At 41.7% G+C, this 24,336-nt stretch overlaps 1 protein-coding gene and 1 pseudogene across 1 annotated transcript in view; both read left to right on the forward strand.

The window, feature by feature from the left end:
* ABHD12 (abhydrolase domain containing 12, lysophospholipase) overlaps nt 1-24,336 on the forward strand; it is a gene marked incomplete at its 5' end in the record, with an annotated part of 98,870 nt that overhangs the window by 29,849 nt on the left and 44,685 nt on the right.
* LOC102470266 (TP53-regulated inhibitor of apoptosis 1 pseudogene) overlaps nt 1,077-24,336 on the forward strand; it is a 39,460-nt pseudogene continuing 16,200 nt past the window's right edge.

Raw genomic sequence — 24,336 nt, forward strand, 5'->3', positions numbered from 1 at the left:
GGGGGGTGATTTCTCTTGTTTTCTGTCTCTCTGTGTGTCTCTGTCTGGTGAGCGCACACACCCTGTAGCAAAAACCAAACAAACAAACAAACAAAAAAATGATTATCTGTGAGCATGACAGGGACAGGATGCATTGTGATGAGTTGGCAATGAGATTTTATCATTTTATTTTTTGAACTATGTAAACAAATGACTCCTTCCCCACCCCCCATATCAGTAAGCTCAAAATTAAAACCAGAATATAGAGTGTAATCTTGTGATAATTAGAGTCACACTTGCTGCTGTAATAATATAGAGCATCATCTTGTGATAATTAGAGTCACACTAGCTGCCGAGATCAGTAGCTACAACCAGCTTCATGATGCCTTATGTTGCAATGGTGGGAACCACACACTGGCTGTGTTTTTTTTTTTTTTGTTAGCAAATGATACCATGCGGAACACTCAACTTCATTCGCTTTATTTATATATTTAACAATTCTAAAAGTATTTACTTCTTGCTTTGACAAAAAATGAAAAATATAGGAGCGTTGACCGACTCCTCTTTAGGAGAAAAGGGTTATATATACAGCTACGGAGAGTTACGGTTCCTCCTTTACATACAAAGAAAATATTAATAAAAAAGTGCTTCGTTGATCAAAAAAGGGCTAAGAGCTGCAAGCATTTATTCACACTCACCTCACCTGCCCAGGTGGATTGGGAAATGCAGTCTCCAGCTGGGCAGCACTTCCATTCATAGGCTGTGCACCAGAGAAGAAAGCACAAAATTCAGTGTTCTCATAGCCATTTCCACCACACATGCTAACTTTACAAGATGTTACAAATACAGACTTGAGCTTATGAAGACATATATTCTATTAACAGTACCTTAGTATGTTAACGGTGACTTGTTTAGGATCCTGTGATTTGAGGTGATTTTTATCTCCCTTTTTATAACTTCCAGGTTTTTTTACATTTATATGTTATCAGGGGAGATAAGCCAAAAAAAAGCAACCTCATTAAGCATTGTGAATATGTTCCATCTTCCTGTCACAGATTGTGTTAAAGAAACTGTCTGTGTAGAACCTGCCCACTGCAATGGAGCAGCTGTGTCCATTGGTCAGTTCTTCAGAGTGGATTGCCGAAAGAGAGAAGCGGGTGGGTGAGTGAGGGAAACGTTCTCCACAGGGTTAGGTAACACTTTGATCCCTTCCTTCCTGTCCTCTAGTCTATCAGTTCTTAGGTACTTGGTTCCTTGTGTGTTTCAGGTGGACTGGGCTGGGGATTTGAACCGTGGTGGCCATGTAGGATCCAGCTTCACTTGTGCCGCACATTACTGCTGTGCTGCAGAGCTAATCCTGGCATGGTTGGTATTAATCCTTGCCAATAATATTGGTGAAATGGAACTTCACTGTGTAATTTGCATTTCTACCTGTCATTTCTACTTAGCGCTACATATTTTGGTGCCAGCAAGTTACAAGATAGCTCTGTAGAGACCAGCAGTTAGTGTAATGGCTATGTTGCTGGACTTGCATGTAGTCAACCGCGGTTCGCGTCCCGGACCCGGTGGCTTAAAACTCACGCCGGGCACGTGTGCGTGCGTGCCCGAGATCCTGAGAGGAGAATGGAGAAGAAGGGATTGTGGCGTGACCATCCCCCCTGGAGGGTGATTTCTCGCTTTCTGTCTCTCTGTCTGCCGAGTGCATGCGCCCTATGGCAAAAACCTCTCCCCCAAAAAAAGATAGCTCTGTAGACTTTTGTCATATGAAGATAAATTCCCAAAATATTGCCTTATAGTGTGTTTTTGTTTTACTTAATAAAAATGGAAGGAGAATCATTTCTCAGCCCTATTTCAGTAATCTTACTGTGCTCTTGCTTTAGAGGGCCAGAAGGCAGAGTGTTGGAGCATGTGATCTATCCCTGTTGCCAGTCCTATAGAGTTCAGTAGGAAGGAGGAGATTTTTCTGTTTTATTCTCAGCACAAACTCAGGGCTTAAAGATTTGCAAATGGATAAAAATGCAGATGCTTATGTTTATGTTTATTCTAAAGCTACCTTTTATACTTGTATATTCTAATGTTTTATTGACAGTTTTGTCTACTGCATTTAAACTTAAATCTTGATCAAAGACATTTATCTCATCAACCAACATTACAGTGAAAAATAAGATGTCAACCTTTTATATACTGCCTGTCACCTACTGGATACTTGATAAATATTTGGTAAGAGAAAAGAGATTTGAGTGAAGAAACAAGAATTTATTGGGTTGTCAGAAAAGTCATGACACATTTTTATACAGAAAAAATACATCATGACATTTCTAACAACTCAATATGTCTTAAAATATCATTTCAAAAGCTCTAGACATTGTGGGAAGATAAGAAAAAGTTAAAAGATATGTATCAGTGTCGGGACTCACTTGGCAGAACCCATTTTTTTTTCCAGTGGGAGAGCTGTGGATTAGAAATAAACATAAAAATAAACATGCAAAGACATAGAAGTATAGAAAAGGATCTGGTGGGCCCAACTTTTTTTTTTTTTGGAGAGGTTTTCGTTATAGGGCGCATGCGCTTGCCAGACAGACAGAGACATAGATACAGAAAGCGAGAAATCACCTCCCAGGGGGGATGGTCACGCCGCAATCCCTTCTCCTCCATTCTCCTCTCGGGATCTTGACGCCCAGGGGCCCAGTGTGAGTTTTAAGCCACCAGGTCGGGGATGCGAACCGCGGTTGACTACGTGGGAGTCCAGCGACACAGCCATTATGCTAACTGCTGGTTCCCTAGGGCCCAACTTTTTTGATGGAGAAAACCACTACTCTGACCAACACATCTGTAAAAAGAAGGAACCAATAGTGTCTTTGCTTGTTTCCAGATAATGGCTTTCTACTTGGAAAATCCAGTAAAAATCAACTAATGGAGCTCAATAAGATTTTCAAATGTAAGATAGATATTTATCAATTGATAGCTTTCTTACATACCAGTAACTAACTGACTGAAAAAAGATATAACAGGAGGGACCAGCAGTTAGCGTAATGGCTATGTCACTGGACTCCCACGTAGTCGACCGCGGTTTGCGTCCCGGACCTGGTGGCTTAAAACTCACGCCGGATGCGTGTGTGTGCGTGCCCAAGATCCTGAGAAGAGAATGGAGGCGAAGGGATTATGGCGTGGTCATCCCCCCTGGAGGGTGATTTCTCGCTTTCTGTCTCTCTGTCTCTCTCTGTCTGGCGAGCGCACGTGCCCTATAGCAAAAACCTCTCAAAAAATAAAAAAAAAAGATATAACAGGATAAATTCTATATCACAGTAGCAATAACAACAACAGCAACAATCTAAGAATAAACATAAGAAATGTATAGGACCTTTGTCAAGAAAATCATTAAACTTTACTGAGGGATATGAAATAATGCTTGAATAGAAAAATACATCTTATTCTTGGATGAGAACTCATACTATTGAAAAGATGTTTCTTTTCCAGTATGCAATTCTTCATGGGATCAGTTTGCCTCAGTTTTCTTCCTAAGGAAGTTAAGAGTGCAAGGGCATGAGTGAGACTTGAGAACACAAGGCTCTAGTGGTTGCAAATGGCAAACTGTAGTGTGGACCAGGACCAGGACATTCAGCAGAAGGATAGTTGGGGGCGAAGGGAGCCCTCATATCTTTTGCTGCTAAGCTCACCATGCCCTTCCTCTAGCTCTCAGCTCTCTGAGAACTGAAGAAGAGAGCTGAGAGCTGAGGCTTTACAGCAATCTTTTCTAAAATTTATGCATTTCTGGGGGTCGGTTGGTGGTGTGGTGGTTAAGGGCACTGGACTCCCACATGGCCGACCACGGTTCGAGTCCTGGACCTGGTGGCTTACTTTCTCACTCTCCTCTCTCTCTCACACACACTCTGTACCTCTCTGATCAAATTGAAATAAATAAATAAAATTAAATAAAATAAATCTTAAAAAAAATTATGCATTTCTTTTATTGTTACCGTATCTGGCCTTCTGTAGTTTAAATCTTCTGTTTTACCTTCTGCAGAGAATAAACTTTCAGTCTTTTGATGGGTTGGAGCAGTGGCCCCATTCTGTTCAGTGAGGTAGGTGTCCAGAGGGGTTTTTCAGATTGTTCTGATTCTGACCCCAGCCTAAGCCTCCTTTCACAGGTATCTGGTGCTACCAGTTAATGTGCTTATGAGGATTTTCCTGGATGTGTCAACTTAATTTCTAGGAGTCCTTGTGCTTTCCAGTTTCCAAAATCTTATTGGTATCCCTCCTTTCATCCTTAAGCCCTATCGCTTTATGTCTTTTAAAAAATTATTGTCATTTTAGTGGGGTTTTAGGAGGGAAGAGTTAAATCTACTGTTTTTAGTCTTGTATATAAAAATTTAATGTATGTTCTAGGTGGCATATTAAACAAAGAGAAAGAAAATGCTTGGGTTAGTATTTAGGGATATAGAAACTCAGAACTCCACCTCCCACCATATACCAATATCAATTCCAGATGGGTTAAATATAAAAGGTAAAGCCTTGAAAGAAAAGGAAGAAAAATATTTATCTATTCTCAAGGGCAGAGAAGAACATCTGTCTTGAAGTAGAGGAAGAGACTACAAAGAAAAAATATGAATAAAATGATACAGAAACATTTAGATGCAGGAAAAAAATTTGATAAAATACAACATTTATTCATGATAAAAAACCCTCCACAAATTTGGTATAGAAGGATTGTACCTCAACAAAATAAAGGCTGTGGCTGACAGCCCCACAGCTAATGTTATAGTGAAAGAGGGAAAGTTGAAAGTTTTTCTTCTAAAAACTGGGACAAGATGTCCACTTTTACCACTCTTAGCCAGAGCAGTTAGGCGAGAAGAGGAAATATAGGGCATCCAAATAGGAAAGGAGGACGTCGAATTGTCCTTATTTGCAGGGGACATAATCTTATATATAGGAAAACCTAAAGACTGAATAAAAAACTCTTAGAACTGGTAAATAAACTCAGTAAAGATAAAGGATATAAAATCAGCATACATAACCCAATAGCATTTTATACACTAATAACAAACTAGCTGAAAACAAAATGAAGAAAGTGGTCATTTCGGGAACCAGCAGTTAGCATAATGGCTATGTCACTGGACTCCCACGTAGTTGACCGCAGTTCGCGTCCCAGACCCGGTGGCTTAAAACTCATGCTGGGCGCGTGTGCGTGTGTGCCCAAGATCCCGAGAGGAGAATGGAGGAGAAGGGATTGCGGCATGACCATCCCCCCTGGGGGGTGATTTCTCGCTTTCTGTCTCTATGTCTCTCTCTATCTCTCTGGCAAGCACACGCACCCAATAGTGAAAATCTCTCCAAAAAAAGAGAAAGTGGTCATGTTTACAATAGCTATGAGACAAAAACAACAAAACCTAGGAATAAATTTAACTAAGGAAATGAGATCTCTCTACAATGAAAACTATAAAACACTGGTTAAAAAAAAAAACAATAAAACTCGCACGAAAAGAAAGATATCCCATGTTCATAGATTAAAAGAATATTTAAAATGCCTATACTACCCAAAGTGATCTACAGATTTAATGCAATCTCTATCAAAATACCAATGGTATTCTTCAGAGACAAAGAAAAAGCAATCAATAATTCATTTGAAACCACAAAGACCATGAACTGTTAAACAGTCTTGAGCAAAAAGAGCAAAGTTGGGGGACCAGCAGATGGTGTAATGGTCACGTCACTGGACTCCTAAGTAGTCAGTTGCAGTTTGAGTCTTGGGCCTAGTGGCTTAAAACTCACACTGGGTATATGTGCATGTGTGCCCAAAATCCCAAGAGGAGCCTGGAGGAGAAGAGATTGTGGTGTGGCCATCCCCCCTGAGGGGTGATTTCTCGCTTTCTGTCTCTCTGTCTCTCTCCATCTCTCCAGCGAGTGCACACACCCTATAGCAAAAATTTCTCTTAAAAAAAAAAAAAGCAAAGCTGGAGACTTCACACTACCTGACTTCAAAATATACGATAGTAACCAAAACAGTATGGCACTGATCCCAAAATAGACATATAGATCAATGGAACCAGATAGAAATAAACTCATATCTATATAGCCAACTCATTTCTCCCAGACATGCCAAGAACATTCATTGAGAGAAAGACAGCCTCTTCAATACATAAATAGTGTTGAGAAGATTGGATAGTCATATGCAGAAGAATGAAACTAGACTCCTCTATCTTTGACCATATACAAGAGATTAACTTAAAATAAATTAATTACTTAAATGTAAGACCTGAATCTATGAAATAACTAGAAGAAAACTTAAGGGAAATGGTTCAGGGTATTGGTATGAGCAAAGAATTTTTGAATAAGACCTCGAAAACACAGACAACAAAGACAAAAATAGATCAAGGGATTATATCAAACTAAAAAACTTCACACCAAAGAAAACAACCAACAGAGTGAAAAGACAGCCTACAGACTGAAAGAAAATATTTACAAAGTGTATCTCTTCCAAAGGATTAGTAACCAAAACCTGTAAGAAACTCAACAGCAAGATGATAAGAAAAAGAATAGTAATATGAATTTTAAATGGGCAAATGACCCAAATGTACATTTCTTAATTTTTCAAAAGAAGTTATACAGGACTGGCCTAGTCACAGTGTTTAAGGGCTGAGTATAGGGAGCTGAATCCCATGTGGCCAGTTACAATATGTCCAACCCCAGCATGAGGAACATGCCTGCCTTGTGTGCATGTCTACCCACAGTCCTGACAAGGTGGAAATATGGAGGAAAAGGATTGTGGCATGACAGCCTGTTAAGTTTTTTTTCTCTCTCTCCTTCTTGTAAAAGCATGTGCTCTCTTACAAATAGCCAAAATGTCATAAAAAAAAATCAACATCACTAATCATCAGGGAAATGCAAATCAAGACCACAAGATACCATCTCACCCCAGTTAATATGACTATCATCAAAAAGACAAAAAGCAGCAAATGCTGGTGAGGATGTAGAGAAAGGGGTACTCTTTTATGTTGCCACTAGGAATGTTAACTAGTATAGCCATCATGGAATACAGTGTGGAAGTCCTCAAAAACCTGCAAATAGAACTGATATATGATCCAGGAATCCCACTGCGAGGTATATGTCCAAAAGAATAGAAATCCATATGTTAACAGCCTGACAATGGTGCAGTGATAAGATACAAGACCCTGCAAGGCAGTCCCACATGGAATTGCCTGATTCAAGTCTGGAGAACTGCCTGAGTACACTGGGCTCATGCTGGCCCATGATCTGGAACAGGCTGGAGGTGGATTGCAGCAGCTTCAGGACCCTTTTGGGGTGCTGTCTCTCTCTCTCATCTCAGTCTCTCTTCCTCTCTCTCTCTGTCTTGCTCATGGAAGAATGAAATAAGTGAATGAAATCAGTATGTCACTTGCAGAGAGAGATCTATATTCCTGTTTATTGCAGTACTATTCACAGTAGTCAAGATATAGAATCAGTCTAAGCCTCCATCATCATATGAATGTGGTAAAATGTGGCATATATGAGGAGTCTTCAAGGAGCTCATGGAAAATGCATATTGTGAAAAAACTATGCATGGCTTCTTTTTTTAAATTGCACCAACATAAACTTGTACTTCATTCAATTACATTTCTTTTTTTAAAAATTTTTTTCTTAGATTTTTGCTATAGGGTATGTGCACTGACTGGAGAAACAGAAAGCTAGAAATCACCCCCTTAAGGGGGGATGACCATGCCACAATCCATTTTTCTTCATTCTCCTCTTGAGATTTTGGGCACACACACACCCACACACCCACACACCCATACACACCCAGTATGAGTTTCAAGTCTCCAGGTCCAGGACTTGAACTGCAGTTGGTCATGTGTGGGAGTCCAGCAACATAACCATTATGCCATCTGCTGGTTCCTCAATTGCATTTTTCCACAAGTTTTGAAAGTCTCCTCATACATAAAATGAAATACTATTTAGCAGAACCAGCAGTTGGTGTAATGGCTATGTCGCTGGACTTACATGTAGTTGACCGCAGCTCGAGTCCTGGACCCGGTGGCTTAAACTCACGCTGGGCATGTGTGTGTGTGCCCAAAATCCTGAGAGGAGAATGGAGGAGAAAGGATTGCGGTGTGGCCATCCCCCTTTGGGGGGTGATTTTTCTTTTCCTGTCTCTGTCTTCCTGGTGAGCGCACAAGCCCAATAGCAAAAACCTCTCAAAAAAAGAGAAAGAAAGAAAGAAAAAAAGGAAAAGAAATGCTATTTAGCCATTGAAAAGAATGAATGAAGTCCTGTCATTTGAGGCAACATGGACAAGTCTGGAGGACATGATGTTAAGTGAAATAAGCTAGACATAAAAAGAGAAAAGTCATATGCTCTCATTTATATTTGGAAACTAAACAAGTTGTCCTCACAGAAGTATAAAACAGAATCGTAGTTACTAGAGGCTGAAAAGGGTAGGGAAGAGGGGGAGGTAAGGAGATGTTGGTTAATGCATATAAAATTACAGTTAGATAATAATGCATTTACAATAGGGTAACTGCAGTTAACAATAATTTACTGTGTACATCAAAGTAGTGGAAAAAGGATTTTGAGCATTTCCAGTACAGGGTAATGATGTATGTTTGAAATGAACATATTAATTCCTCTGATTTGACCATGACACATTGTGCCCATATAGAGATAAGTCACACCATACCCCCTAAACATGTACAATTATATATCAGTAATTTTTCTTTTAGTCTTATCATAGGTACATGCACTTATCAGAGAGAGAGAGAGACAGAGGTAGCGAAAGTGAGAATTCAATTCTCCCCCCACCCAGGAATGGGCATGATGCAATTCCTTCTCTATTCTCCTCTCAGGATTTTTGGCATGCATGCATACACACCTGGTGTGATTTTTAAGCTGCTAGGTCAAGGACTTGAACCACCAAGCAGGTCATGTGGAATCCAGCCACCTTGAACCACCATACCACTGGCTAGCCCTCAATTATTACTATTATTTTTAAATTATTTTACTTAACTTCATTTATTTAAATTTGACCAGAGAGAAACAGAGAAAGAGAGAGAGTGAGAAATTAAGCCTCTAGGTCTGGGACTTGAACTGCAGTCAGCCATGTGGGAGTCCAGTGGCCTTAACCACCATGCCACCTGGCAGCTCCCACCCTCAATTATTTTTAAAAATGAAAAAAATTACATAAGAATTTCAAATAAACATATCATTAAAATAAACTTTCTAAACAAAATAAAGACAAAAAGAGGGAAATATTTTAAAAATATATTTATAAAGGGCCAAAGGGATAATAGTAAGAATATTAATAATCTTAAAGTTCATATAGTATGATTTTTTTGTCATTAACCATAATGGTTAGAATACTTTGTTATTCTGATTTTTAGTAGTGCATAGAGGAGTCAATGAGATAGAAATAAATTATATGTAATTTTAAATTTTTTTACAAAATATTATTTATATATGCTATGGAAACTGATCTTGGGGAGAAAATAATTTCAAATGAAATAAATAGTTAAATATTAAGTCATTTTTTGGGACCAGCAGTTGGTGTAATGGCTATGTCGCTGGACTCCCATGTAGTGACCCACAGTTTAAGTCCCAGATCTGGTGGCTTAAACTCATGCTGGGTAGGTGTGCATGCGTGCCCAAGATCCTGAGAAGAGAATGGAGAAGGGATTATGGTGTGGCCATCCCCCCTGGGGGGTGGTGATTTCTCGTTTTCTGTCTCTCTGTCTCTCTGTCTTTCTGGCAAGCACACACCCTATAGCAGAAACCTCTCAAAAAAAAAAGTTTGTTTTTTTTTTTAAATCCAGTGTATCAATAAACTTGGAAAAGACAGAAAAGTGCAAGAATCACTAGTTTCAGTGTCCATTCCATGGACTTTTTTTTTTTCCTTTCAAGTTTCTTTCTTTCATGTGAGAAAAACAGACAAACAGGCAGACAGATAGACATCCTTGATAGATTCTTACCACACTGCAGTCCTCATCTCAGCCTTCCAGCCAACCTGGACTGTGGCCGTATCCTTCAGCACTTGGTGTGTTCAGGTCAACCTGGGATCCAAACCTGAGGCCTTCTGATATCATGCAATGGTGCCCTACAGCCTACGCCATTGTGACTGGCCTTTCCTGGACTTTTTTTGCTTTACCTGTGCAGCTCACCCTTGAACAATATGGGGCTAGGGGTACAGACCCCTGTGCAGTTGAAAATTGGCATGTAACTTTGGACTCCCTTTAAAAATGTTGACTGTTGATAGCCTAGTGTCAATCGGAAGCCTTACAATAGCACGAACAGTTGATGAACATGTATTTTGTATGTATACATGTTACATACTGTAGTCTTACAATGAAGTATGCTAGAAAAAAAGAAAAAATATAAGAAAGGAAATACATTTATAGTGTTTATTGAAAAAAAAAAAACCAGACCTATACAGTTCCAATCCATGTTGTTCAAGGATCAACTGTATTTGCTTTATTAAAGTCATATTTATTAAAAATAATCCTTTTGAATATACCCTCTTGTACTATTTTTTACTTATCAGGAGTTAATTTATTTTTGTAGTGAAATTTCTTTTGTAAAATTAATTTACTTTATTGACAGTGCCTATGGAAATCAATGTTCTCCCAAAATTCAATAGTTTTGTCTGATTTTGAAAGCAATTCATATTCATTGTTTGAAAAAAAAAGCCTTTCATGCTGTATAGAAATGCATAAAATAGGAAATGCAAATGGTTACAACCTCACCAACCCCAGATAACCATTGCTAACATTCTGGCTGTAACTTTTCACACTTTAGCTGTGCCTACACCTGTACATTTGCATTTTTACACAAGATTGTAGAAGTTGTATCTTACATTATATTCTGGATTTTTGTCCAGATCCTCACATAGAGATGATAGCTTTGTTTGTTTGTTTTTGTTATTTAAGTTTTTCTTTGTTTTGTTTTTGTTTTGTTTTGGCCATAGCGTGCATGCACTTGCCAGAGAGAGACAGAGACAGAGGGAAAGTGAGAAATCACCACCTAGTGCAGATGGCCACACCACAATCCCTTCTTTATTCTCCTCTCAGGATTTTGGGCACCCACGTACACACCTGGCACACTTTTCAGGCCACCAGGTCTGGGACTCAAACCATGGAGTTGGCCATATGGGATCCAGTGCCTCAGACATCATGCCATATGCTGGCCCCAGTGACTTTGGTTTTAGTGACTGCTTAACTCATGTTTACTCCATTTGATCCCTATGCCTCTGAGCACAGCCTTGGCATAGTGTTGCCTGATTCTGAAGGGTGTTTGATGGTGGGGAGCATTTGGTATGTACACTTTGAGAGGACCAGGAACACAAGCCTCCTGCCTTCCCCTGCCCCGAGGTCTGGGGTGTGTGGGATTTGTTCCATGTGGCCTTTTTCCAGTGCTCACTGTTTTGGTACCTACCAAGCAGGGTGTCAAGGCGATGGTGCTAGGTTGCTTATGGAAGTAAATAGGAGGTTTAATGCAGACCAGCAGGGAGAGAGGCAGCAGGTTTTGAAGGCCTCACAAACCTCACTGTTGCTCACCGGGACAAACCAACCACTGGTGGAACAGTAGCTGGAAGAAACTCCTACCTACAGCATACCATGACTGCAGAGGACTTTTAGAAAAAAAATGGCTTCTGGTTTTGCAAGTAAAGGCCTTATATGATATGCATCCACCATTCTCATACTCAGTGGGCTCATTATTTATTTAGTCAGCTTTCTTTTGGACAATTGACTTGTTCCAGTGCTTACTGCTATTATTAGCAATTTTCTAATGTCTAGTCTTTGTTTCTGTTTTTTTAAGTGTCAGTCATTTAGGGTAATTTGAGATTTAATGGACCAAAGAGTATGAATATTTAAAATTTTGAAACTGTTGCCAAGATGACCCTTTTCAAGGTTATGAGATGATAAGAGTCTTTGGCTCTCCAAGACTTTTAGTGCCTATTTTCTCCCACCATTGTCTTCATGAGTTATTATTTTTATTATTATTTATGTCTATCAATGAATGGGCAAAAGTGAGATCTTACATGATATTTTTCTTTAATACATATGGTGTATAATATTTGTATCACTCGAATCTTGGAAAACTTTAGAAATTTTGGGGCCAGCAGGTGGCGTGGTGGTTAAGGTGCTGGACACTCCCACATGGCCGACCACAGTTCAAATCCTGGACCTGGTGGCTTGATTTCTCACTTTCTCTCTCTCTCTCTCTCTCTTGCTCTCTCTCTCTCTCTGTGTGTGTGTGTCTCTCTGGTCAAATTAAAATAAAATGAATGAATAAATAAAGTTAAATAATAATAAAAACTTTAGACATTTCTACTTTTCCTTTAAAATATTTTAAATTATTAATTTTATTTGTTATTATTTTAATTTGACCAGAAAGAGACAGAGAGAAAGGGAAAGTGAGAAAGTAAGTCGCCAGGTCTGGGACTCAAACCACGGTCAGCCACGTGAGAGTTCGGTGCTTTAACCACCATGCCACCTCTGGCTCCCCCTTAAAGTATTTTGGTGATTCAAGTTTGTTTCAGAAACTTGTCTTATTTATTCTACTGAGCCCGTTTTTCTAACCGGCAAGGCAGTTCATAATAGAAATCGCAGACTTCCACCTTGGTTAGTTCACTCCCTTATCCCACCAGTATTTCCCAAACGCCAAAACTCTAGGCACTGATGTGGTGTCCACAGCACGAGCTATACTGCTTAATTGTGGGAGAGACAGTACAGAAATATTGTACAGACAGAGGTCTCCTCACAGACCACGGCGGGAAAGGAAAGAGACCAATGGAGACCCAAGGAGATGGCTGGACATACAGACCTGGAACTCTGTCTTTTGGGCCTCCATGTTGTTCTTACCTTTAGGTCATAAATCGCATATCTATCGGGGGATCAGGCCATGCTTCAGACCCCCAGCTCCCTGGAGTGTGTCCTTTGCCTCTGCTATATGTTCAGTCATTATAGTTACCTGCACCCAGGCTGTGCGCCCCCATCTGCAGGCCCCCTGGCTACACACACACACTCCCTCCTACTCCTCAGACACAAGCTCTTCTACTCACATTTATTAGCCAAAGTGAATCCCTTAGCCAGTCCTAGCTTCTCTCTCATTCCTTAGGCCAGAGGGTACATGTGCTCCCAGAGACAGGAAGAGGGAGAAGGTACCCCCTAATAGGGTGTGGTCACATGACAATCCCTTCTCCATTTCTCCATCCTCCTGGAACTTTGGGCATGCATGCACACACACCTGTCATGTCCCTCAAACCACTGAGGCCAGACTCGAACTGCAGTCAGCCATGTGGGATCTGGCTTCCTAAACCACCAGGCCATAGGTCCAGCCCACTTTTTCTTTTTATTTGCCTCTTTTTATTTTTCAAGTTTATTTATTTCCTGAGAGAGAGAGAGTCAGAGAGGCACCCTGACAGGGTTTTCATACAATGCTCCATCTCCCTGGCCCTGCAAATAGCCAAGTATGCAAGGCATACTGAGGTAGACCGGGGGCGTCGCCTGTCTTGCTATTACTGTCCTTTCACGCCCTAATGCTGTACGCCACATTGCCAGAGTGATGTCCACGGTGTCTGCTGCTGCTTTTAAACACTGGTGCAATTGAAGACCTAGGATTAGAGCTCAGCTTGATGCTTTGGTCAGGAAACGGGCCATGCCAGTGAGGCCCAGACAGAATGCCAAGAGGTATGACCTGTCCCTCAACCTCTGAGAAGCTTATTAGTTCCATTTAGCATTTATTGCCTGCTCTGCTGTGAGGTGCTGCGCTGAGCTCGTCACTTCCCTTCAGCAGTTCTTCAGATCCCACTGCCGTCAGGGAGGAGGCTCCTGAGGGAACTAGCAGTTAGCGTACTGGCTATGTCACTGGACTCCCACATAGTCTACCGCGGTTCGCGTCCCGGACCAGGTGGGTTAGAAATCACGCCGGGCGCGTGTGCGTGCGTGCCCAAGATCCCGAGAGGAGAATGGAGGAGAAGGGATTGCGGCGTGACCATCCCCCCTGGGGGGTGATTTCTCGCTTTCTGTCTCTGTCTCTCTCTGTCTGTCTAGCGAGCACATGCGCCCTATAGCGAAAACCTCTCCAAAAAAAAAAAAAAAAGAAAAAGGGAGGAGGCTCCTGAGACCCTCAGCTGCCAGGTCTCCTGCCACACAGCCCTGCCATCTCACAGAAGCTGGAGTCGGGCCACTGTGCCCCATTGTTGAGGAAGCACACGCTTGGGCTCTGACTCCTTCAGGAAGCTGTTCGGCCTGTCTGGGGGCCCAGTTCTCCCTTCCTGTCCCTCTTAGAGGAATCAGGACAGGTCATTTAAACAGTCGTGTTGACAGTAGGAGGGAAAACAAATCATTGTCGAACTGGCAGTCAGACAGGAGGTTCTGCTCACTCCCTGCTCAGCTGCCCCTCAGCCTCCTCCTACCCCACTGCTCAGAGCTACAGCCCTTGGAGTGGGGATGATGGAGGGGTCTCCCTAGTCCATGGTAATCAGAGTGGTGCTGACAAGGAACTCATGTATGCTGGGTGGCTCCCTCAACCTCCAGTGATGCCTCGCAGTCTCAGGTGCAGGAGAAGAGCCCAGGAAGAGTGAACCAGAGATGCCTGACACCAGGCATCAGTTTTTCCTCTTTCAGTTTTTTTTTTTCTTGAAGAGTTATTTTATTTAACTTTATTTATTCATTTATTTTAATTCGAGCAGAAAGGAATAGAGTGAGAGAGAGAAAAAGGGAAAGCGAGAAAGCAAACCACTGGGTCTGGGACTTGAACCATGGTTGGCCATATGGGAGTCCAGTGCCCTTAACCACCATGCCACCTGCCCCCCCCCCTTTTTTAGTTTTACAGCAGCAATTTGACTATAAGGCTCCACGCAGCACACTGGAGATTTATTTCTCTTTGACATCTCAAGTGTAGGAATCACATTGATAGAACAAGCCCTGTCCATACAAGTGACCTTGTGTGCTCCCTTGGGTGCTAGACTTGGCTTCTGTTCTCTCTCTCTCTGCCAATCAGTGCTTCATATCATTCACATTGAAGTGCCCTGGTTTGTTTTCTTTTAAGAGAGATTTTTGTTATAGGACATGTATGCTCGCCGAAGTGGCAGAGAGACATAAAGAGATAAATCACCCCCCCCCCCAGGGGGGATGGCCATGCTGCAATCCTTTCTCCTTCATTCTTCTCTTGGGATCTTGGGCATGCATGCACATGCGCCCTGGTGTGAGTTTTAAGTTGCTGGGTCTAGGACTCGAAACATGGTTGAGGGGAGTCCAGCAATGTAACCATTATATCATGCTGGTCCCAAGTGCCCTAGTTTTATAGCTCAAAATGGTGAAAAAGGAAGTCACCCTACTGAAATACATATGATTTTTATTTGGTGGCATGCACTGAAACATTAAACAACAAATATATATTCATTAAATTTGTCCAGAGAAATTGCTTTACTCTCTTAGCAGGAGGAGGTGGTAAAAATAAATAGAATCAACCACTTCACTGATTTGCTTTCTTTCTTTCTTTCTTTTTTTTTTTTTTATTTTTGCCAAAGAGTGTATGCACACCAGAGAAACTGAGGGAAAGTAAAAATCACCCCTTCTCCCCATTCTCATCTAGGGATTTCAGCACATTCCCAAGGTGATTTTCAAGCCACCGTGCTTTGGGGGCAGCCTCTACCCCTGTGTCCAGCTTCTGCTCCCCGCCCCTATGAACTGTCAGTGTAGGTAGAAACAGGCTCTTAAGCCAAATTCTGTTTTTTGTTTTTGTTTTTTTTCAAATTCTGGTTTTTGATTTTTGCCTACTGCCAAATGTGATTCCCTGCTGCATTCACTTTACTGATTAATTAAGGCCAGAAATTCCTACCTTTTGGTTATTTGCATTTGAAAATGGTTTAGGGCCTTAAAGATTAGAGGGATATGTGGCCACTCCAGGGTAGCTTCATTTGGCACCAAGGTCGCATCTGACACTTACTAGAGCCCAGTGAAGAAGAGAGTACAGTGTCTCAGCAGCCTTTCAGGCTTGTTCCAAGCGTCAGGAAGAGAAGACACCACATGAATCTCTGAAGTGCAGGCGGTGGCACATTAATGGTCAGGGACAGTCATTGACACAGTGTTGATGGGTTGTACGCTGCAGCCTGCCATTGAGTTTGGTTCTGCAGGAAGAGCTGGAAAGTGTGGGTGAGGTGGGCCGTGTGTCTTCGTGTGTACTGGGCAATGCCAGGCTGTGATCGCTCAACCCAGGCCAAATTTGGTTTCTCTATGCCTCAGGCACTAGCTTGTTTCTTCAGCCTTGGCAAGATCATAGCTACTGTTCAGAACTCTGGATCTGGTTACCAGTCCTGCTCTGAAATGAACCCCGGGCAGCCCAGCCAGCACAAGACGTCACGGCACAGGCGGTATTTTCCCCTCTGGAGCCTTTTTGTCCTCTTTTCAGTAGTGCATAAAGAAATTAGCCTATTCTCAAGCCATGTTTGAGAGGATTAGCTTTTGGAACAAGAGAGTAATGCTGCATATTCTGCTTATACATTTGCTTATTCTTTGAGTTCTTTGCTGTCATTTACAGGTGCTTGTGTGAGCTTTGGGAGTTAACTGTAAATGTACATTAAACATGGCATCCTTTTTCCCAGGGGGAGAAAATAAGGCTTGTTCTCAGCTCCAGAATTGGGGGGGGGGAATTAAAAGTAAGCAATATTTCTGATTTATTTTGTTTATTGATATGGTTTTATTCAGTTGTCAATTCAGTTTTGTTAAACTAGCTTATTTTCATCTACAGATTCTTTATACATGTCCCAAGTACTAGGTATCAGAGAACTACAAGGTGATAGAGCTGCTAATTTAAAATCACCAGTTTGGAAGATTGCGTGTATTTTAAAACTAACTTTAATTTTGAGAAAGCATTTTTATGCATATGTATAATCGATTATCTTTTTTAAGAAAATGTGTTCTGAGCTTAAGAGACATAGTCTCTTAATTAGCAGGCCTTTCATTTAGCCTGTCGATTTAATAACTGTGGTTGTTTACTGTGTATCTGGTATTCTGTTAGCTACTGTGGGTAGTTTTGGGGTTTTGTCCTGTTTTCCTTTTCGAGAGACAGGGAGAGAGAGAGACAGATATAGTTCTGGGCAGGTTCTTGCTGTATTTCAGTTGCCCTTGCTGAGGCTCCCAGTTAGCGAGGATTATAGGCACTCACCGCCATGTCTGGTGTGTTCAGGTTGGCCTGGGAACCGAATTTGGGCCTCTCATGCAGCTTCTAGTCTCCTAAGCAGTGGTGCTACCTGTTCACCACTGCAGCTGGGTTGTTTGTTTTTCTCTTTTCTTCTTCTTTCTTCTTTTTTCTTGACATGTTCTGGCCTCAGCTTCCTAGCTGGGATTACAGGTGCATACCATGCCCAGCTTTCTTTTTTTTTTTTTTTGAGAGGTTTTTGCTATAGAGCACATGCTCACCGGAAAGACAGAGAGAACAAGAGAGATAGAATGTGAGAAATCACCCCCCAGGGGGGATGGCCACGCCGCAATCCCTTCTCCTCCATTCTCCTCTTGGGATCTTGGGCATGCATGCACACGCGTCCAGCGTGAGTTTAAGCCACTGGGTCCGGGACTCAAACCGCAGTTGACTACATGGGAGTCCAGCGACACAGCCATTACGCTAACTGCTGGTTCCCACCATGCCCAGCTTTTAAGCTGGACTAAGAAAGTTTTCTTTTGCTGGCTTGGTCAGAGATCCCGAGCTCTCGGCTGCAGTCTACAGAGTGAGCTGTGAGTCCTGAGCATCCCATCATGTTAACAAAACTGTTACATGAAAGAGTAAAAGATTTATACCTGAGTGGTTGGAGGCTGCAAATTTAGATGTCCAGGGACTAGACAGGAGATACAGCCAAGTGGAAACAGAGGAAGTGGTCTCCTCTCAGGTGAGATGGAGTCAGCATGCACCACCTACCTGTGTCTTGTGTAAGATCTCCTCTCCCATTCTCTGGGAGTGCAGTTACCTCTTTGCTTTCTTTACCTTTAATCCTTCTGCCTTCTGCCCTACCCATGTTGAGATGATTCAGTACAAGACTGGCTTAAACATCCAAAAATCAATGAATGAAATTTGGTCTGTCCCCCAAAGGTTCATGGGGAAGCTCGGTACCCAGTGTAATGGTGTTGAGAGGTGGTGGGACCTTTAGGAGGTGGGGCCTAGTGAGTGGTGTTTGGATCATGGGAACACTGCTCTCATGAATAGATTAATGCTGTGAGTTCTTATTCTGGCAGGAATGGGTTAGTTCTCATGAGAGCAGGTCTTATAAAGGTAAGGTGGCTGCCCCAGGTCACTCTGCATGCTTGCACTGACCTTTCTGCTTCTCTCTGCAATGTTGAAGTGTAGCAGAGGCTGGTCACTTTCTCATTTACTGATGTTAGAGTTTTTCAGTGGAGAATCTTTAATTTTTTTTACATTCTTGACTACCAGCTTTTTCTATTCCAGTCCTTTTTTTCATTGTTTTTTTTTTAAAGAGAGAATTTTGCTGTAGGATGTGGGCACTAACCGGAGAGACAGAGAGAAAGTGAGAAATCGCTCCCCAGGGGATATGGCCATGCCGCAATCCCTTCTTCTCCAGTCTCCTCTTGGAATTTTGGGCATGTGCATACATGTGCCTGGTGTGAGTTTCAAGCTTCAGGTCTGGGACTTGAACCTTAGTCAACTAAGTGAGAGTCCAGCTCCTTAACTGCTACACCAATGCTAGCCCCTCTCTTCCAGTTCTCATGACTATACTTTGTAGTTTCTCTTTTCTTAATTGTTTTAACTTGCACTTTCAGAATAACATTAAGTTGTGGTGATGGTAGTGAGTATCTTATGTCTGTCTGGTATTTTATTCTTTAGGACTGCACAGTTCGATTGCTGGTTTAAAATACATAGGGACTTTACCCCTTTAAGGGAATGATGCCATCCCCCTGAGGGATGAGTTCTCACTTTCCTCTCATTATCTGTCTCTCTGGTGAATGCATGTGCCTTATATCAAAAACCTTTAAAATAGGGAGAAATGCTTATCAATCTTTCTGGACTTAGTGACCTTCAGGGATATAATCCTTTGATAGCTTTCTCATTAGACAAAGTTATTACCCCTTCTTTGGGGATAGGCTTTTTTTTTTTTTTTTGGAGAGGTTTTGCTATAGGGCGCATGCGCTCACCAGACAGAGAGACAGAGACAGAAAGTGAGAAATCACCCCCACCCGGGGAGGGATGGCCGCTCCGCAATCCCTTCTCCTCACACTCCTGTCAGGACCTTGGGCATGCATGCACACATGCCCAGCGTGAGTTTTAAGCCACTGGGTCCAGGACACGAACCGACTACATGGGAGTCCAGCAACATAGCCATTACGCTAACTGCTGGTCCCTGGGGATAGGCTTTTATGAGTTTTTTCCCCTAACAATTCAAGAGGATTTTTACCATTTAAAAAAATAGTCCCATTGAGTTATCAAGAGTTTATTAGTTTAGCAAAGAACATAGTATTCTTTATTTTTTACAAAGTCTTCTTGGGTCAGCTCTGTGGCCTAGTGGTTAAAGCAGCCAAATCCCAAGGCCTGAAGGTGACGCGGTGGTGAAGGTGCCAAATTCCCATATGGCAAACCACAGTTTGAGTCCTGGACCTGATGGCTTGCTTTCTCACTTTCCCTCCCTCCCTTGCTTTCCCTTTCTCTCTTTCTCTCTCTGTCTCTCTCTCTCTCTGGTGAGCACATGTGCCTTACAGTAAAATTTTTAAAAATAGTAATAATAACAAATAAAATTAAATAAATAAAGGCAGCCAGATCCCACACAGTCAACCCCGCAGTTTGAGTCCTAGAACTGACAACTTGAGAAACACACCAGATGCATGTGTGTGCATGCCCAAAAATCCTAACAGGGTAAAGAGAGGGAGGAGAAGGAATTATGGTGTGATCGTGCCCTATGGGGGTTGCTTTCTCCCTCTTCCTTTCCCTGTCTCTTAAGATTGCTTGCTCCCTTTGGCAAAGTAAAAAACAAAATAAAAATTCTTCCCAGCTGTGGTTATCTGACCTTTCTGGTCTATAGTTTTTGTATGTATTTGCTGTCTAGCCCAAACTTCTTAGTCTATTTCTTTTTTTTGTTTTTCTTAAAGAAATATCTCTTGTTTTTTTCTTTTTTTGGAGAGATTTTTGCTGTAGGGTGCGTGCGCTTGCCAGGAAGACAGAGACAGAGAGATAGAAAGCGAGAAATCACCCCCTAGGGGGGATGGCCATGCAACAATCCCTTCTCCTCCGTTCTCCTTTTGGGATCTTGGGCACACACACATACGCACCTGGCGTGAGTTTAAACCACTGGATCTGGGACTTGAACTGCGGTCGACTATATGGGAGTCCAGCGACATAGCCATTGCGCTAACTGCTGGTCCCTTGGGTTTGTTGTTTTTGTGTAGACTTTTTATCAACATGAAAATACTTCTAACTTTCTGATGTGCAAGTGTAGTACAGATTTGTAAATGCTTTTTCTTCGTATGCCTTTTTAAAAGATTTTCAGAATTCAAGAGGTTCATTCCTGACCACGACACCTACAGAAATGGAATCTCAAGAAATTAAGTATCATGTTGTGAAGTTATTCCCACATACCTAAAGAATGTGGCATTTCCTCATTAACTATTAATATCAAGAGATAACATCAGAAACCTGGGGACTCATGCCAAGGAGGCAAAAAGGGGAAAAAAAATCCCAAGGGCAAAGAAGCCTACCCTAGACACCCACCCTAGTACAGTTTTGAATACAGATGACTGTTGAGGGGATGCCCAGAGAACTCTGCTGAAAACACCATGCCAGTGTATTTGTAGATCACAGACTCTTACTCCTTAGTTAGGGGACTCTTAGAGAACTTAGCTGTTTACAGTGTGTCTGAGGCCCAGCTAGAGTGGGCAGCAGCAGTGCAGGACTCTGAGTGCAAGAAGCCATGTGGCAGATCAGAGTTTAGGTCCACAGGGGCCCACGATCCTGGCTGCCTGGATGGCTCAGTGTGCGGAGAGAGTGGATGGGGACTGCTGTGTGACACCCTGTGGATGGTACTTGTCTGCCTGTCAGTCTTTCTGTCATGAAGAAATAAACTTAAAAATATAATTGATAAAATACAATAATATGAAACTCATATTACATAGGCTATGAAGTTGTCCAAATGAACTCCTTTTCTCTCCCTGGTCCTGTGGATGTTATAGTGTAATGTTTACTTTTAGTTCCATCTAAACTCAGCAGACACTAACTGGCATGCTTCATTGCCTCATCACACATTTCTGGGCTCCCGGTCTCCTATGGAGTCTGAAAGCACTTGTTAGCTCTAACATTCAGTTATTATTGTTGACTTTAAAAATTAATAAGCTTTATTTTTTATTTAATCTCTTTTTAGGTTTTTGCATAGGACGTGTACACTCTCCAGAGAGAGACAGAGGGAAAGTGGTAAACTGGTCCCCTGGGAGAATGACCACATCCCCTAATCCCTTCTCCTCCATTCTCCTTTTAGGATTTTGGGCGGGCATGCATGCACACATGCCTAGCATGATATTTCAAGCCACCAGGTCCAGGACTTGAAACTCAGTCATATATGTAGAAGTCCACCATGCCACCTATTGGTCCCAATGAACTTTATTTTTAAGAGCAGTTTGAGAGTCACAGCAAAACAAAATGGAAAGTATGGAGATTTCCCATATCCCCCTGCCTCCAACACCTACAGCCTGCCCTCCTCTCAGCATCTGGAGCACTGGTGCATTTGCTGTGATCAGTGGACCTACACTGACACACATGGTCACCAAAAATCCAGTTTGCTAATTCAGGATTTACTCTTGATGCTGTACTTTTTATAGACTTTGACAAATGTATCCACCATTATAATATCATATAGAATTGTTTTGCTTCCTTATAAACCCTGATTTTTACTGTCTCCATAATTATGACTTTTCCCAAAATATACTGGACTCATGCATTAGTTAGCATTTTAGATTGGCTTCTTTGATTTAGTAATACTAAGCTTTGCTGAGTCACATTAAGAGTCTTCCCTGTCTCCCCCCACCCACCCCGGGTGGTGATTTCTTGCTTTCTGTCTCTCTGTCTCTCTCTGTCTGTCTGACGAGCACACGTGCCCTATAGCCAAAACCTCTAAAAAAAAAAAAGTAAAAGAAAAGAGTCTTCCCTGTCTTTTCATGGCTTATAGGTTCTTTCTAGCACCAGCTAATACAGTATTCTATTGTCTATTCAGGCATAGTTTGTTTATTCACTCATCTGCCAAAGGGCATTTTGGTTGCTTCTAGGTTGGGGTAATGATGAATAAAGTAGCTGTAAGCATCTGGATACAGATCTGTAGACATAAGTGTCCATTTTGAGTGAAAATAGCATACCAAGGAGCCTGACTGCTGGATTATATGGTACGAGTTCAGTCCACCCTCCATATGCAGGGTTCTCATACTCATATTCAGTCAACCACAGACCAGAACTGTTATGCTGTTGTTAACCTGTAAGTCTTCCCTAGGTATGCCAAGGGATTGCTTCCAAGATCCTCCACGGAGACCAAACCTGTGGATCTTCAAGTCCTTTATATAAAGTGCTGTGGTATTTGTATAGAACACGTATAACACTTACACATCTTCCCGTAATCTCTAGCTTAGTTACAGTGCCTACCACAGTGCCTACAATCACTGTCACGTGGGTTCAGTGTAGTACTCAGCAAACATCAAATAATTCAAGTTTTGGTTTTTGGAACTTTTTGGATTTTTAAAAATGTTTTGTTTTGCAAATTTTTAAAATATTTGTGGAACCCACAAATATGGAAAATCAGCAGTACTACTGTACACATGCAAGCCTGCGGTGGTTGCAGCTGTACTGAACATGGGCAGCTTTTTTTGGTCATTCTACCTTAGACAATACACCACCACAGAATAACAAATCTCCACATACATTTACACTGTACTAGGTACAGTGATATCTAGAGATGACTTAAAGTGTATGAGAGGATATGTATAGGTTATATGCAAATTTTATATGGGGTGCTTGAATGTCTGTAGACTTTGGTATCCCTGTGGGTCCTGGAACCAATCCCCTGTGGAAACTGAGGCACAACTGACTTTGTTTAGTTTTGTAAGAAACTGCAATGTTGTCTTCCAAAATGGCTACCGTTTTGCATTCCCGCTAGAAATGAATGAGGATTCCTATCGTTCTACATCCTCACCAGCAGTTAATAGTCTCAGTGTTCTGCCTTTTTTTCAATTGATTTTATTCATTATAGAATATATGTGCTCACAGAGGGGGTTGGGGACAGTCAGTGGAAGCACTTTTGGCAGGGTCTGTTCAGGATCCTGGGCACACATGCATGTACCCACCATGTTCCAGGTCTTCTGGGCCAGGGATCTGGTTGGCCATGGAGCTTCCATCTGCATAGTCCAGTATATTATTCTATGGACTATACCACTTAAGCCTAGTCTGTTTTGCATTTTGTCCATTCTGATAGATGTGTAGTAATAGTTTGCGTTAATTTGCTTTTCTCTGATGGCATATGATCTTGAACATCTTTTCGTATAACTCCAGATCATCTGTATCTCATCTTTGGTTAGGTGTCTCTGCAGTTCCTTTGGTGTTTTGTTTTTGTTTTTGTTTTGTAGGAGGAAGTTATGTGTGCACACAGTGTTTTAGACAGCTTTTTGCTATATCATGATCACCCTGCCTCAGCCTCCTACCTAGTGAGACCACTGGTGCATGCCAGCACACCTGGCATTTTAGGGCGGGCCAGGAAATGAACTGGAACCCCCCTGCAGCCTGAGGCTGCCAAGCTTCTAAAATAAATAAATATAAATAAATAAATAAATAAGACAAGATCTTGATGTCATGATCCTCCTTTCCCTGCCCCCCTGCTAGGATCTCCCTTAGTCTTTTTGACCTTCTTTTTTTTTTAAGGTTGTTTTCCTGAAGGGCATGTGAGCCTTTGTCCTTCTTAAAAATCTGGTTTTTCATTTTGTTATTGCCAAGTTTCAAGAACTCTTTGTATGTTTTGGATAACAGTCACTCACCATATGTTTTTGTAAGTATTTTCTCCCAGTGTGTAGCTTGTCTTCTCTTTCTCTTGACTTAGTTTTTTTGCAGAGTTGATGTTTCTAATTTTAATTAAATCATTATTATTTCTTTCATAGGTCATGCTTTTAGTTTTATATCTATTGATAAAAAGTCATTGCCAAACCCAAGGTTACCTACATTTGTTCTTCTGTTAATCTCCTAGGAGTTTTGTAGTTTCATCTTTCACATTTCGGTCTGTGATCCATTCTGAGTTGATTTTTTTTTTTTTTTGAGAGGTTTTTTTTTTTTTTTTTTTTTTCTATAGGGGGCGTGGTGTGCTCGCCAGAGAGAGACATAGAGACAGAAAGCGAGAAATCACCCCCC

The sequence above is a fragment of the Tupaia chinensis genome, unplaced genomic scaffold (assembly GCF_000334495.1).
Source record: "Tupaia chinensis unplaced genomic scaffold, TupChi_1.0 Scaffold142716_1, whole genome shotgun sequence".
NCBI lineage: Eukaryota > Metazoa > Chordata > Mammalia > Scandentia > Tupaiidae > Tupaia > Tupaia belangeri.